Source organism: Cricetulus griseus, chromosome 9 (genome assembly GCF_003668045.3).
Source record: "Cricetulus griseus strain 17A/GY chromosome 9, alternate assembly CriGri-PICRH-1.0, whole genome shotgun sequence".
In the NCBI taxonomy this organism is placed as follows: domain Eukaryota; kingdom Metazoa; phylum Chordata; class Mammalia; order Rodentia; family Cricetidae; genus Cricetulus; species Cricetulus griseus.
The window spans coordinates 7258908-7273322 of NC_048602.1; the positions used below are offsets into that span (position 1 = coordinate 7258908).

The 14415-nt window shown below is 53.3% G+C and overlaps 1 protein-coding gene across 2 annotated transcripts in view; it reads left to right on the top strand.

Moving 5' to 3' along the window:
- Positions 1 to 14415, top strand: part of Pak4 (p21 (RAC1) activated kinase 4) — a 39292-nt gene that overhangs the window by 12945 nt on the left and 11932 nt on the right. The window lies entirely within an intron of this gene.

Below are 14415 nucleotides of genomic sequence, written 5' to 3' on the forward strand. Positions count from 1 at the left end.
GGAAAATGGGGCGGAGGCAGAGGGACTGGCCAGCACCCACACATATGCAGAAGCTCTCAGGGCTCAACCTATTCTGCAGTACAAAGTCTAACCTGTACACAGTGTGGAAACCTCTGAGTTCACTTCAGTGCTTAGGTGTCAAGCAATGTGCCACCCAGAACAAAGGACAAGTGTTGGCAGCCACTGCAAGCCCCTTTCCAGAAATGAGCTCTTGGTGGCACGGGCTCATGCTTTCAGCCCCTTCCTTCCCTTTCACTGCCCAAAGGAGAACAGAGAATCAGCTGCTGCTCTGGATCCCCTGCCCAAATAAAAGTCATAGCCCAGGGGCCATACCCCTGTCATCCCTGCGGCACCCTGGATCTTTCCCTAGGTGTAAACTGTGTGGGGATAGCATGAGATTGGCAGCTCTTGGCCACAGCTTGCTCTGTCTGGTATTTTGCTCTTGAGAGCTCACCAGCCAGCAAAGAAAACATCAGCAGGCATATTCCCCAGCAGAGTCCAGGTGAAAACTGACCTGCTCTGGGTTCCTCCCACCCAGGCCCCGCCTCCTATCCCCCTTCCACCCTGCTCAGCAGGGGAGAACTTGGGAGGTGGGTGGTCACCAAATGGGGGTTAGTTTTAGTGTAAGCTCTATAAAGCTGCTGGAGGAGCCATGGCTGAGCAGGAAGGGTGTCTCTCTCTTGTTGTGCCCCTGAGCCACCCTGTTAAGCTGGTTTACAATGTCCATAGGGAGGCCACTGCAGTGATTCCTTTGCAGCAGTCTAGATCAGCTGGGCTTCATCGCCCAGGTCCACTACTGAGTTGGTAGTTTGGAGGCGTGTGCAAACCCTACCACCACCTCAGGGAAGCTCGCAAAAGAGCTGGCACCGCTTAGTGTCCTCAGTGGCAGTTGTGTGACTAACTCTTCTGGTTGAACTCAGACACCCAACAGAAGCAACTGAAGGAAGGAGGTTACAGCCTATCGTGACCGGGAAGGCAGCTGGCCACTTGATGTCTGCCAGTAGGAGGCAGAAAGGCACAAATGCTGGTACTCTGCTCTCTTTCTATGTTCACAAAAGTGTGTGTGTGTGTGTTCGCATGTGCATGTGAGTGCAGATGCGTGTACACACCCACCATAGAGACCAGAGGGGCTGCCAGGTTCTCTGGAGCTGAAGTCATAGGTAGTTATGAGCCACTGAGCATGAATGCTGGGAACTGAACTCAGGTCCTCTGGAAGACCAAGCAAGCTCTCTTAACCACTAAGCTGTCTGTCTCTCCAACCCCTCACTTTCTCCTTTTTACAGAGCTAGCCTGTGGGCTGGTGCTGCCTATGTTGCAGGAGGGGGGCTTCCCTGTTCAGCTAACCTTCTGTAAGCACCCTCATAGACACACCCAGAGACACATTTCTGTGTTGATTCTCAGCCCAGACATTGATGGCCATCAGCAGTATGGCCCTTGTTGCCTTTCGTCCCTTCACTTGTCCTTTTAGCCCTCATGCCAGGCTGGCGGTCGGTCACCTGCTATGTTGAGGGCCAGCACTCAGAGAACGCCTCATCTAGGGAGGTCAGCAGAGTGATGGTTGTCCTGATGAAGCCTATCCATGAAACCAGGGGTGGCTTCCTGGAGGGGGAGACATGTAGACTGAGGCTTGTAATGCTAAGCCGCCCAAGTTCCACCCGCCGCCATGTTAGGGCCCCAAATAACACAGACTTACATTAGTTACAATGCTGCTGGCCAAAGATTAGGATTTCTTATTTGCTTGCTCTGTCTTAGGTATCAACCATAGTCATAACCTATATATTTATAAAGACTTATCTTATCGAGGACGCTGCTGTATGCGCCCTCTCTTGCCGTTGATCACATGGTGGCTTCACAGAGAAGAGAGGAGGAGGAAGAGAGCAACTTCCTACTTGTCCCTGCTTATATTCTGAGTCTGCCTGCTATGTCACTTCTGCCTGGATCTCAAGTCTGCTCTTTACTACATTTCCCAGAATCCTCCTCGACTCCTAGTCCCACCTATCTTGCTTCCCTATTGGCCAACAGTACTTTATTCATCAACACATACACAGAAGGACCTCCCCCATCAGAGGCTAGAATAGCAGCCTGAACTCGTCTGTGGACGAAGAAATGGAGAGGAGAACGGCACATTCATTCACCTGAGCATGGTGGCATACACCTGCCAACCTGGGCGAGGCTTTGTCTCAGACAAGAAGCAGGTCTGTCATTTTAAACAGATGACTAGTGCTCAGGTAAACTTACATTCTGAGGTGCCTGTAGGTTCCCATTGAAGTTGTAAGGCTCCATGAACTGGAGCTGTCACATTCTTCCCCGTCTTCCCTCAGTGGTAACATCTTGCAAAGTCACCTGGGTCCCCTACCGTGATGTGGACTTCTATCTGGTCTAGGTTGAAGATTCCATCACAGTCGCCCCTCCCTCTTGAGGCCTGCTTCAGCCACACCCCTCTCACCCCCGAACTTGGGCATCCATTCCCCAGTTTTATAATTCTCTCATTTTAGGATTGTGACATAAGCAGAATCATTCCATAGAGAACCTTCTGGAATTGTCTTCATTCATGCAGCCTAGTTCTCTGGAGATGCTCACAGATGGCAGCATGTGTTGGGAGCCCCTCCCTTGCTGTTGCTGGGTGGCACTCACGGATACCCCAGGGTGTTTCACCATCCGCCCATGGAGGACATCTGCTTGTGTCTAGTTTTTTGGCTATTGCAAGGACAGCCTCTGTAAAGGATTCCCATAGTGGTTTTTGTGTGGAACATAAATTTTCATTTTTCTGGGACAAACACCCCAACATGTAATTGCTTGGTGATATGGCAGTTACAGGTTTTAAGGAGGACGCCAGACTGTTTTTCAGAGTGGCTGCGCCATTTTCTATTGCCATCAGCAGCGCAGAGTGAGCCGGATGCTGCTTCTCTGCGGGCTCGCCAGCACTTGCTCTTGTCACTATTTTTTATTTTAACTCTTGTAGTGAGTGTGTGGCACTGCCTCTCGCTCGAGTTAATGCGTGTCTTCCTAATGGCTAATGCTGTTGAACATCCGCTGTGCTTATCTGCCATCTGTGGATCTGCCTTGGTGACATGTCTTCTGGCTTCTGCTCACTTTCTTATTGAACTGTTTGCTTTTTTTACTGTTCAAGTCTGTGAGTGCTTTATCTTAGACACTAGGCCTTTGTCAGATATATGGCTTGTAAATGTCTCTCTCAGTCTGTTGCTTGCCTTTTTTTTCCCCCTTCAGTACTGGGTATTGAACCTAGGGCCTCTTGTGTTTGCTAGGCAAGCACTCTACCTTACCACAGAGCTACATCTCCAGCCTATAGCTTGTCTTCTTATCCTCTTCACGTGAACTTTTGTAGAGGAAAAAATCTTTAAACAAAACACAACTTTATTTTTAAATATTTTGTTTATTTGTATGTGTATGGATATTTGCCTACAATATGTGTGCATGTATGTGTATGCGCGTGTGCGTGCCTGATGCCTGCGAAATCCGAAAGAGGGCATTGGATTCCCTGCGACTGCAGTTCCAGATGGTTGAGAGCCCCCTTGTAGGTGCTGGGGACTGAACTTGGGTCCTTTGGTAGAATGGCCAGTGCTCTTAACTGAAAAAGTCTTAAATTTTGGTGAGGTTATATCTCCTTTTGTGGCTTGTGCCTTTTGTGTGTCATCTGAGAGCCCTGAGCTAAGCCTTGGGGGCTTTCTTCCAGTTTCTCCATATGTGCATTACTGGGGATGGGCCTAGGGCCCCCGCACTTGGTAAGCCCAACCTCTCCTACTGTTTACCAGCCCTAAATTGCCCAGGCTGGCTGTAAACTCTTTCTTTTGTCCAGACAGGTCTTGAATTTAGAATCCTTCTGCATCCACCTGTTTTGTTTTCTGGAAGTCTTAAGAGTTTTCCCTTTAAGGACATGCTCCCTTGTATGTTGTGTGCAGTGTAGTTTCTGTCAAAGGTTCCTTGGGGGGGGGTGGGGGGATGACCTTCTGCTCTTTTTTTACTGACTTCCCCAGCTACCATGATCTGTTACCACCTCATACTTACCAGGACCGCCTCTGTCAAACAAAAGGAAGAATAATTAGGTGTGCTGGCTCAGGCCTGCAGTCCCGGCCTCAGGAAACAGAGGCAGGAAGATCTTTGCACAGCCGGCCTGGGCTTTGGGTTGTGTGGGTAGTGAGGAAAATAATCAGGAATTGGGCAGGTAGAAGAATTGGGAATTCATTCATTCATCATAGGCGGGACCATGAGAAACAGCTTGCCATCCTCTTGTAACATTAAACACAAAATACGGACTGTCCATGTGACCCATCACTTCTAGTCCCAGGTGCATATTACAGAAATGAAGGCAGGGGCCAGGCATGGTTTTGCATGCCTTTCATCCCAGCACTCAAGAGGAAGAGGCAGGTGGATCTCTGAATTTGAGGCCACCCTGGTCTATATAGTGAGTTCCGGGGCAGCCAGGGCTGTGTAGAGAGACCCTGTCAGAAAAAAACAAAAATAAATAAATAAAAAATAAACTGACAACCACAACAACAAAAAACCCTGAAAGCCGGGACTGGAGAGATATTTGCACACCCAGTTCTTTGCAGTGTTCTTTACAGCAGCCAGAAAGTGATAACATCCCCGCATCCCTCCATGAATGGAAAGAACTGTCAGGTACACAGAATATGGCGTATTATTCAGCCGTAGAAAGGGACGGAGTGTCAATCGATGCTATTGTGTGGCTGAACCTTAAAAACATTACGCTTAGTGTGAAGAGGCAGGCATAAGGAAGAGCGATTGCATGATTCCACCTGCACATGGTGCCTAGAGAAGCCCAGAGGGGAAGAGAGGCCGAGGGGACAAAGAAGGGGTGGTTCTCTTTAGCCGGGGTAAAGAGAACGCAATGGCAATCCACAGCACTCAGTGTATTTAAAGATGCTGGGTTGCATGCACACTTCCAAGTGGTTAATATGCTAAATCCCGTGTGCCTTTTACCACAGTGAAAAAAGGTCACCTTTTTTGTTTTGTTTTGTTTTGTTTTGTTTTCTGAGACGGTCTCACTCACATGTGTCTCTGGCTAACCTAGAACTCAACTCCTCTTGTGTTTGCCTCCTGGTGCTGGGTTTACAAGCATGCTCTACCTCACTGGGTATAAAATCACTTATTTTTAAGCCCCAGGGCTGGAGAGGTGACTCAGAGGTTAAGAGCACTGGTGCTATTGCAGAGAACCTGGGTTTAGGTCCCAACACCCAGCTCCCTACTGTAGGAGCTGTACATGTAGTTCCCGGGGATTCCACACCCTCTGCTGGCTTCTGTGGGCACTGCATACACCCATGTGCACAGACATACAAGCAGGCAAACACTCATACAGAAAATAAAAATAGGGGTTGGAGAGTTGGCTGAGAGGATAAGAGCACTGGCTGCTCTTCCAGAGGTCCTGAGTTCAATTCCCAGCAGCCACATGGTGGCTCACAACCATCTGTTATGAGATCTGGTGCTCTCTTCTGGTGTGCAGATAGACATGCAGGCAGAACACTGTATACATAATAAATAAATAAAATAAAAACAAAGCCCTAAAGAATGAAACTAGTGAAGTCATGTTGGTGGGGCTCTGTTTCTGGGTTCCCCGTGCTCCTGCACAGATCTGCATGTCCCAGCCTCCCTCTCTATTGTGTGGCAGGCTTTCCTGTCAGGTGGGGAGGTGCCTCACTTTGCTGGGTCTGTCTCAGACATTCTGGAACTTCTCCAAGATGGCACTCATCCTTGCCACCTCCCTCAACCTCACCACTCATAAGTGTCCCACTTATCACAGTGCGTGCGTGCGTGCGTGCGTGCGTGCGTGCGTGCGTGCGTGCGTGTGTAGGTCAGAGGTTGATTTCCTCAGTTATTCTCCACATTGTTGAGGCTGGACCTCACCAATTTGCCCAGACCAACTATCTAGTGAGCTCCTGTAGCAACCTGACCCCACCTCCCCAGAGCTGGGATTATAGACACATTTGCCCAGCTTTTCACATGGGTGCTCGGGATCCAATCCGGGTCTTGTACTTACAAAGCAGGCGCTTTACCAACTGAGCTCCCTCCCTGGTGTTGCTTTCCTGAGTAGATGGGATTCGTGGCTGTCCCCTCCATCGCCCTTACTCCCTGGCTACCCTCCTCAGCTGCCTGGCCCATGCTCCATCCTGACCACTTTTCTCCACACCCACTCTGCTCTTCTGGGTCCCACCCTCCCCCAAGCAGAGTTACAGCCTCAAGCTCATGCCTCTCCCTGGCAGCCTGCCACTGTGGCTCTTCATGGCCTGCCTCTACCGCCTTGTCCTCCCCTCAGGCCCTGTCCTTGCTGTCCCTCCACCCGCCTGTCAGCTGAAATTCCAAGTTTCATGTGTGTGGCTTCTGGTCAGCAGCCCCACGGGGCATCTAGTGCCACGTGGTGACCCCTTGTGCTGTAGCAGGCGACTGGGGAGGGTGGGAGGAAATGAGGGCAGAGGTGGGCATGGCCTGGGGGCTCCTGGTGGGGAGATGGCTGTAGCTGTGAGGCCCCAGTAGGTTTTCAGCAGAAAGGGACACAGTCAGATTAGCCTCACAAAGGTCCGACTGACCCAGCAGAAAAGCAGGCAAAGGTATTGAATAGACACTTAGTGCAAGAGGACATTCTGCCAGCTTCTGTGAGCATAAAAGGATGCTCCGTGGAGGGAGGAAGAAAATGCAAATGAAAAGCAGGCTGAGCTGAGCAGGAGCTGGGCAGACCAGAGGTGGGTGGCACTGATGCTGCTGCAGGTGAGCAGTGGTGGCCCTGGACTTGCTGGGGGTGCTGGGAGCAGGGCAGTCCCGGTGCAGGGCCACTGGCACCGCCCTCAGATGGTGGCGACACTCGCCAGGTGCCCCGTTAGCTTCCCTGCACTGCCTGTGGGAGCAAACGCCAAAGCTACCGGCTGGCTTGGCCCCATGGGCTGCCCAAGGCTCCACAGCACGTCCACATGGCCGCCAAAGTGGGGGCCAACATTGTGCAAAACAGGGTATGGTGAGAGTCATAAGATACACATTTAAATATGTGTGCATAGTCTTTCTCTTTAAAACTGTGACTTGATGTTAGGATGCCTGCTGAAAATGGCCTCACGTGGTAATATTACAGTAGAACAGTTAGTATAAGGGAAAACGTTTCTTGTCCCCTTCAGGGGGAGAGACAGGTGGTACTATCCATTCTCTGCCTGCTCTAACACTTCTGGTCCTGCTCTTCCTGTGTTGGGAACTGAAGACTGCATGCTGGGCAGGCTTGCTATCACTGAGCCACACCGTCCCCAGCCCCTCCCTGGTAGAGGGGCTCTACTGTTAGACTCTCCTCCCTTTACCCTTTGGTGGGGGGGGTGGGATGAGGTCTTGCTATGTATCCCGACTAGCCTGTATTGGCTTGTATCCTAGGGTGACCTCGTATGGTAACCCACTGCCTCAGCCTAGTAAGTGAACCACCACATCTGGCTACTTTTTGTTGTTGTTTTTAGATACTGAGATAGGGTCTCATCTAGCTGCCCGGGATGATATAAAGTTCACTGCAGCCTTGAGCTTGTGATCCTCCAGACTCTTTGGGACCATCATCCTTTGCCCTTCCTCTTTGGTTTTACACCTTTGACAAAGTCCCAGAGCCACCTCCTTCCCAGGGACTTCACGCTTTACCGTAATGGGCTCCTAGGCTTTGTTACTGAGAGCCACCCCAGTGCAGTGCAGGCCGTTAGCTTTCATGCGGTCCTTGGGACCCAGCAGGTCACATCAAGGGGCATTTGTCTGGTGACTGCTAGGAACCTCTCCATGGGCCCATGGGCTGCATTTTGCTTGTGCTGTACTGAGGAGAACCCTGGCCAGGTCCCTGGGCTGTTTCCACCTGACTGGAAACTGCCAAAGCCCTCCCTCCCAAGTCCCAGCTGGGTGGCAGGGTACCCTTTGGAGTAGGTAAAGGTGCCATGTACGTCACATGCTGCATTTTGTGGGGTTCTTTAAATTAGGCAGGTGTATTCAGGGAACACATGGGTCTCCAAAGGAAAAAACCAAGGTGAATGCAGAGGGCATATCCTGCCTCTGTTTACCCTTTGGTACCTTTTGGTATTGGCACCATGTGACTGTGTCCTGGAGACAGGCAGAGATGAAAAGGAAAGGGATAGACTGACAAGCCATGATTAGTGAGTCACACACTCAGCACTCCCTCCTCTTGAACCTGTTTCCTGGAGCTGGCCGGAGCTGGCCAGGCCGCACCACCTCCCCCACTGGAGCCAAACCTGCTGGTCTGGTTTGGGGAGGGGAGGCGGCCCTACCTAGCTCCTCTCTGGTAGGCTGCTTCCTGGGTACCCTGCCCCCACAGGGAGGCGGTGACCAGAGACCTGGGACTTGGGGGTCTCCAGGCCCTGTTCTGCAGGGGGAGGGAGTGGGACTGGAGGGACACCGGTGGCTCTGCCACTTGCTGCTGCCATCCCCACTGTCCTTATAAGGGCTCCACAGACCGGGCCCTGTGCTCATTGGGTCAGAGCCTTCTAGCCCCCACCCCCGGCATTTTTGGCCAGATTGCCTGCCACGGAGTGAGTCTTCATGTATGAGAGAAGCTTGGTAAATTTGGGGGCTACAGACAGTAGTAGATAGAGGTCATAGCTGCTGTGGCCAGGCCCACAGGACATGTGTGGTCCAGCCTGGGCTGATAGGAAATGCTTCTTGAGCAAGTGCAGGAGGCTGGCCCCAGAAGGACAGACAGCCTGAGAGTCAGTTCCTGGACAGATCCTTAGCAAGAGGACTTGAGCTTGAGTGTGTCCCCTTCAGGGTGAGCTGCTCTCCGCAGCAGGGTTAGCCTGGCATGTATTGGCCCAGCCTCGGCACCACCATTCCCCTCCCATCATCCATCTGTCCTGCTCCCACCCAGGGAAGAAAAAGGGGGTAGAGCCCACCAGACTCTCTGGCTATACCCCATCTCAGAAGACCCCCTCTGTACCTCAGCCAGCCCACCCTGAGGTCTCCAGAGGCACTGTCCAGTACCTAGCTCCTCTCCAATGGTCTCCCACCCACTGGTCCCGTAGCCACTCTGGTGTGCAGCCTAGGTAAGCCCTGGTTTCCTGGACCCTTGTTCTCCAACCTGGTGTGTGTGGAGGTGGAGTTAGGAGGACGGGCGTGCCTGTTGTAGTAGGGGCAAGTCCTGCTGAGACCATGCCGTGGCTGGGGGCGCTGCCAACCCTCCCCTTTGTCCCTCAGCTGAGGGCTACTCTCCCGGGCCTACTGGCTCCAGCCCCACCTCCCGCCTCCCTGCTTCCCGCCCTCTGTGGGTGGGAGCCACAGCCCCAGTTGAGCTGTTCCCAGTGCTAGGCTGTGTCCTCACCACTGCTAGAGAGAGCTTTGGGTGCAGAGCCAGCTGGCCAGTCTCAGGCTGCCCTGAAGCCTGTCCCTGCTCTTTGCACTGGGAGGTCCGGCCACCAGCTGCCTTTGGAGAGGTGGCCCAGGAAGTAGGAAGAGAATGGTGGAGGTAAGTTGGCTGCCTGTGAACCTTTAGGAGAGGGCGGGGCTGGCCACTGGAGCCAGTGTGGGATGGGCCGCACCTTTCTTGGGTCCGGAGGTGGGGTGCCTGCTGTTCCCATGTGTGAGGTGGCAGGCTCCTGGGAACTGTGTCTGAGCACAGGCCCCTGAACCTCTGTACAAACATTGTACACCTTCTGGTGACCCTTGAGTGGGCTGGTGTCAGACGTTGAGCGCCCACTGCTTGCTGTGCACGGACCTGTGCTGGTGTGGGTCTCAGGGTCTAACCTGGTAACTTGGGTTGTGGTCCTCAGTACATCCTTCAGCAGGTCTAGCAGTTGCGGGACACAGGGATTGTGTGTACATGTACATCCCTGCGCCTGCAGAGACGCTGGGGTCTCTTATGTATCATGGCTTTTGCGGTATGACTATAGGTATCTTTAGGGAGCCTCGGCCTCTTTGGGGTGGGGAGGGTCTTCATGTTTCAGAGCAGTCCACAGAGGGCTGCTCAAGGGTCCCCAGCCCCTGCTTGCTGAGCACTTTCTTAGAGCCTGGGCATGCAAGCTGCTTCCCTGCATTCCCTCTGGTGCCTCCTAAGCTTCATCCACCAGGCTGTGCCTGCACCTGTGTGTGAGGGGCAGGGGCTCAGCTCTGAGCTTTACCTTAGCGGGCTCCAGGTAAGCTCTGGCCCAGCCGCTGCTCATGCTCCATGACGGCTGCTCAGGATGCTGTGAGGTGGTGATGGGTAGGTGACTGTGGGCTCCAGCTACTCAGGGGTTTTCAGGGTGACTGCATGAATCTGCATGCCTCGCACATCTGTCTGTCTGTCCGTGGACTTGTTTGGTTTATCATTGTAGCCCGTCTTGTTCCCCAACCCCAATCCTGGGGAAGGTAACACTGCCACATGTATGATGGGGGGGGTGCGTGACTGTGACCAGTGTCCTAGCTATGTGCTCATTCAGTCTTCTCATGCAGTAGCAGTAGCAGGGACCATGACCATCCTGATTCTGTATACCTGACTTGTGCCATCTGAATGCTCCCAATAGGCAGGGACTGTCAACACTGAGGTCCAGAGAGGATAGATGACTTGTCCAGGGACACACAGCTGGAGTGGCCAAGCTAGCACCTGGGTCTGGGCAGTCTGCTTGTAGGCTCACGGAGCCCTGTACTGAGATGCCCTGTGCTAATGGGCAGTGACCAAAGAGACAGGCTCTGTGCTAATGGGCTGTCCTTCTAGCAGGAAGATATCCATAGAAGGACCACTAAGAATGAGAAAGATAAATCTGACAGACTTTCAAGGATCTGGACGTGGTGATGCACACCATTAATCCCAACACTCAAGAAGCAGATATCTGTGAGTTCAAGGCTAGCCTAGTCTACAAAGTGAGTTCCAAGACAGCCAGAGCTGCACAGAGAAACCCTGTCTCAAAAAACAAAACAAATGAACAAAAAAGTGAGCAGACAGTTCTGAGCAGAAGGCACTGTAGATACAAAGCTATGATAAGTGTTCATGGTATCTGATTTGGATGGCTTGACTGGAGGACGGCGAAGGGAGGGGACAGGTGTGTGAGATGCTCAGGTCTCTAGCAGGTAGGACTGTGTGATCACCCTTGGAGTCACATTCTCTCCTCATAGCAGCCTCTCGGCTCTTAGGTCTGGTCATTGTCAACAGTTGTCTCTGCCCCCTGCTCTCGTCCCGTAGACCCTTTGGTCCTTCTTGTGGAGTGGAGGCCTTGGGTGGAGCTGGGGCCAGAGTTGGGGACTTTTGTACCTGGCTCTAGGTGGCCTTGGGCAGTTGATTTCACCTTTGTGGACCTCAGCTTCCTGGTTTAGGGAAGAGGATTCCCCACCACCCAGTTCCTGTCTGTGCGCCTGGCACAGCTCCAGCTGTGTGAGCCACCAGTGCAGCAGACCATAAGCTTTGCCTATGCTCGTGGGTGGTGAACACTCGAGAGTGGATGGACTAGAGGCCAGTGGGCCCAGCCAGATGCCAGGGTAAGCTGTGCCGAGCAAGCCGGGCCTGGAGAGTTCACATCCCGTGCCCTGGCACAGCCCCCAGGGGTCCTGTCCATCTTATCTCCTGCTGGATTGTCCAGCCGTCCGCCTGGTTCCCTGTTCCCACCCCTCTCCACCTAAACTCTTCCTGCAGCTCCACTCAAAGATGGAGCCCCGGCTGTGGCCCACAAGCCTCCATCCCATTTGCCCAAGTACCAGCCTGTGTTGTTTAACCCAACTGTCCCCTCGCCTGGCCATCTGCAGCCATCAGGACCCCTTGGCTATATCCAGAAAGTGCCTGCCTCAGAACCTTTGCCCTGACTTATTTTACCCCTTCTCTTCCAGAGCACAGGTCCTTTTTGGACAAGGCCTCATGCAGTGGGCCTGACTGACAGTTCCTGCCACCTTGGTTTATTGAGAGCCACCTTTCCCCAGTGTGAACCCTGCAGCAACACTACAGAGCTGTGGGCTGGGCAGACTCCCCCTCAGTTGTCACTCAAATGAGCTTATAGGTAGGGGAAGGCCCAGTAGCTATGACAGGTCACTTGTGACGGGGGAGTCAGGGGTTGGTCTGGTGAGGAGGAACCAGGGGCCATCTAGGAGGAGTCCCAAGGACTCCCTGGAAGAAGTGGGGCCAAAGGGAGAGAGTGGGGCACCTTCAGATTGCGTAGGTGGGAGCGGTGGGTTGACAGAGCTGACTGTGGGGGGAAATGGGCTCAAGAAGGCAGGAACCAGACCCCACCCTCATTGCCACCTTGGTCCTGGAAAGAAAGCAGAGGGTACCCTGAGACACAGGCAACTCTTTTGGAGCTGGCAGCTCATTCCTTTTGACAGTATGGGAGATGGAGGCATTTGCATCTCGTGAAAGGTTAGGAGTGGAGCAAGGGGTGTAAGGGGTAACTGGAAAACATGAATATCCCACAATTTGAAGAATTAAAAAAAAAACTGAAATAAGCATTTCAAAATACAGTATAGTTTTGGCACACCTCTTTAATCTCAGCACTAGGGAGGCAGAGACAGGTGGATCTGTGAGTTTGAGGCCAGCTGGTCTACAGAGTGAGTTCCAGGACAGCCAGAGCCACACAAAGAAACCCTGTCTTGAAAAAGGAACATTTTATATATATATGTGTGTGTGTGTGTGTGTCCTGGCTGGGTGGAGCTGCCTGCCATACTGCTCCATCTGTTTGTCTTCTCTGTGGGTACCTAGTCACCCCATTATGTCTAGGGTCCAACAACGTACTCCCAACACCGGCTCACATAGCCCCTGCCCTGAGGTTTCTGGGAGCCAGGGGGCTTGGATTGGTGTCTTCCCAGGGCCACGGTTCCCTCATGGTAGCGATGGATGGGCATGTCAGCACTAGAACAGAATGGAGTCCATTTGGTGGCAGGGACTAGTTTTCAGGCATCTTTTCTATGGTCACCTGTCTCACCAAAGGCCCTGGGAGGAGGGTCCAGGAAGCCCATTCCCCAAGGGACCAGGACAGGCTGTGTGGGAGGTGCAGTTCCGCCCCTGCAGTGCCAGCACAGGAGAGGAAAGCAAAGTCTGCAGCCAGGGAGGTAGAGGCAGCATGGTGGCCAAGCCTAGCCTCTGGTGCCCGCCTTCCCAGGTTCAAATCCTGGCAGCCTCTCATTGGCTGAGTGCCTGGACCAGGGGAGTTTCTCTCTGGAGTCTGTCTCCTTCTGGACAGCTGGGATGATTAGCTTCTGTCCTAGGGCTGTGCAGGTGGCATGGACTGTGCACCATGAACAGGGTCTGCCTGCACTAGAAGGAGGGAGGGCCATAGGCTCTGGGAGAAGTGGCCTACACTGATGTCTACCCTTTGCCCCTGGCTTTGCCCCTGGGTAAGTGGTTGGGGCGGGCTTTGTGCCTTGTTTTCCTTATTTAAGGCATGGAGTTCATGGCCTTTTCTGGGTCCAGAGCAGAGATTGAGGGATGCTGGGTGAAGTTGTTCAGCATAGAGGTGGCACACAGTAGGTGCACATTCCTGCTGGCTCCTGTCGTATTGTGACTAGCATTGAACATTCATTCCTAGCTTCGGTGATAGTGGCTCTGAGCCAGGCCCTGGTGCCTTGCTTGTTTTGTGTTCTGTGGGACTCCTTGTAAGAGCTGCCGGAAGCAGCTGCTGTCATCACCGTCTTAACAAGAGGAAACTGAGGCCTGAAGTGGACTCTTTCCCTGGGGTCACACATTGAGCTTCCTGGCATGAGCTGTGGGCTGGGTTTTCACAGATACAGAAATCAGTCTTGTGGGGTTCTGAGGCCTGAGCTGCTGGGCTCCGAAGTTCTGAACCTACGAGGTCAGGAGCTGCCTAGAAGGGCCTGGGTGGGGCCTGCACCAGGTCACTATAAACATTGCCAGTTCCTCTGTTTGTCCTTCCCTCCATATGCTGCCCAGAGGAAGGGGTGGCCCAGGCAAATATCCGGAGGTGTGCCCTTCCGCCCTTCTCCTGCAGGGTCACAGGGACTGCAGTGTGCAAGGGGGCTTGGAGGTTATGAGTGGGGGTCTGTGTGGGAGCATGGGAAGGCACTGCCCACGCTCCCCCACCTTTTCCATCCTGAGCGCCTCCCTAGGTGTATGAGAGATCACATACACCACCACCCCCATTCTCCAAGTCTGGGAGCTGCCTCGGGGCTGTCTGGGTGTGGGAGGAGGGAGCCGAGAGCAGAGCCAAGAGTTCAAGATGAGGAGCAAGCTAGACGAAGAAGACAGGGAGCCCCAGGTCGCAGCACCTGGCTCCACGCCGCGGTACCAGGCCAGGCCGCATGAGGTGTGCCACTGTGGGGGTTGTAGAGACAGGTGCTGGGAAGCCAGGGAAGGCTGGGAAGCCAGGCTGGGTAGCCTTGGTGCAGAGGTCAAGGTGACGGGGATGGGCCAGGCAGGAGAGGCTGGGAGGAAGGGAGCATAGAGACGCTAGAAGCCAGACATGCCCTTCTGTCCCAGGTGCCCCAACTCTCGAGAACCCCTGGACCTGACCA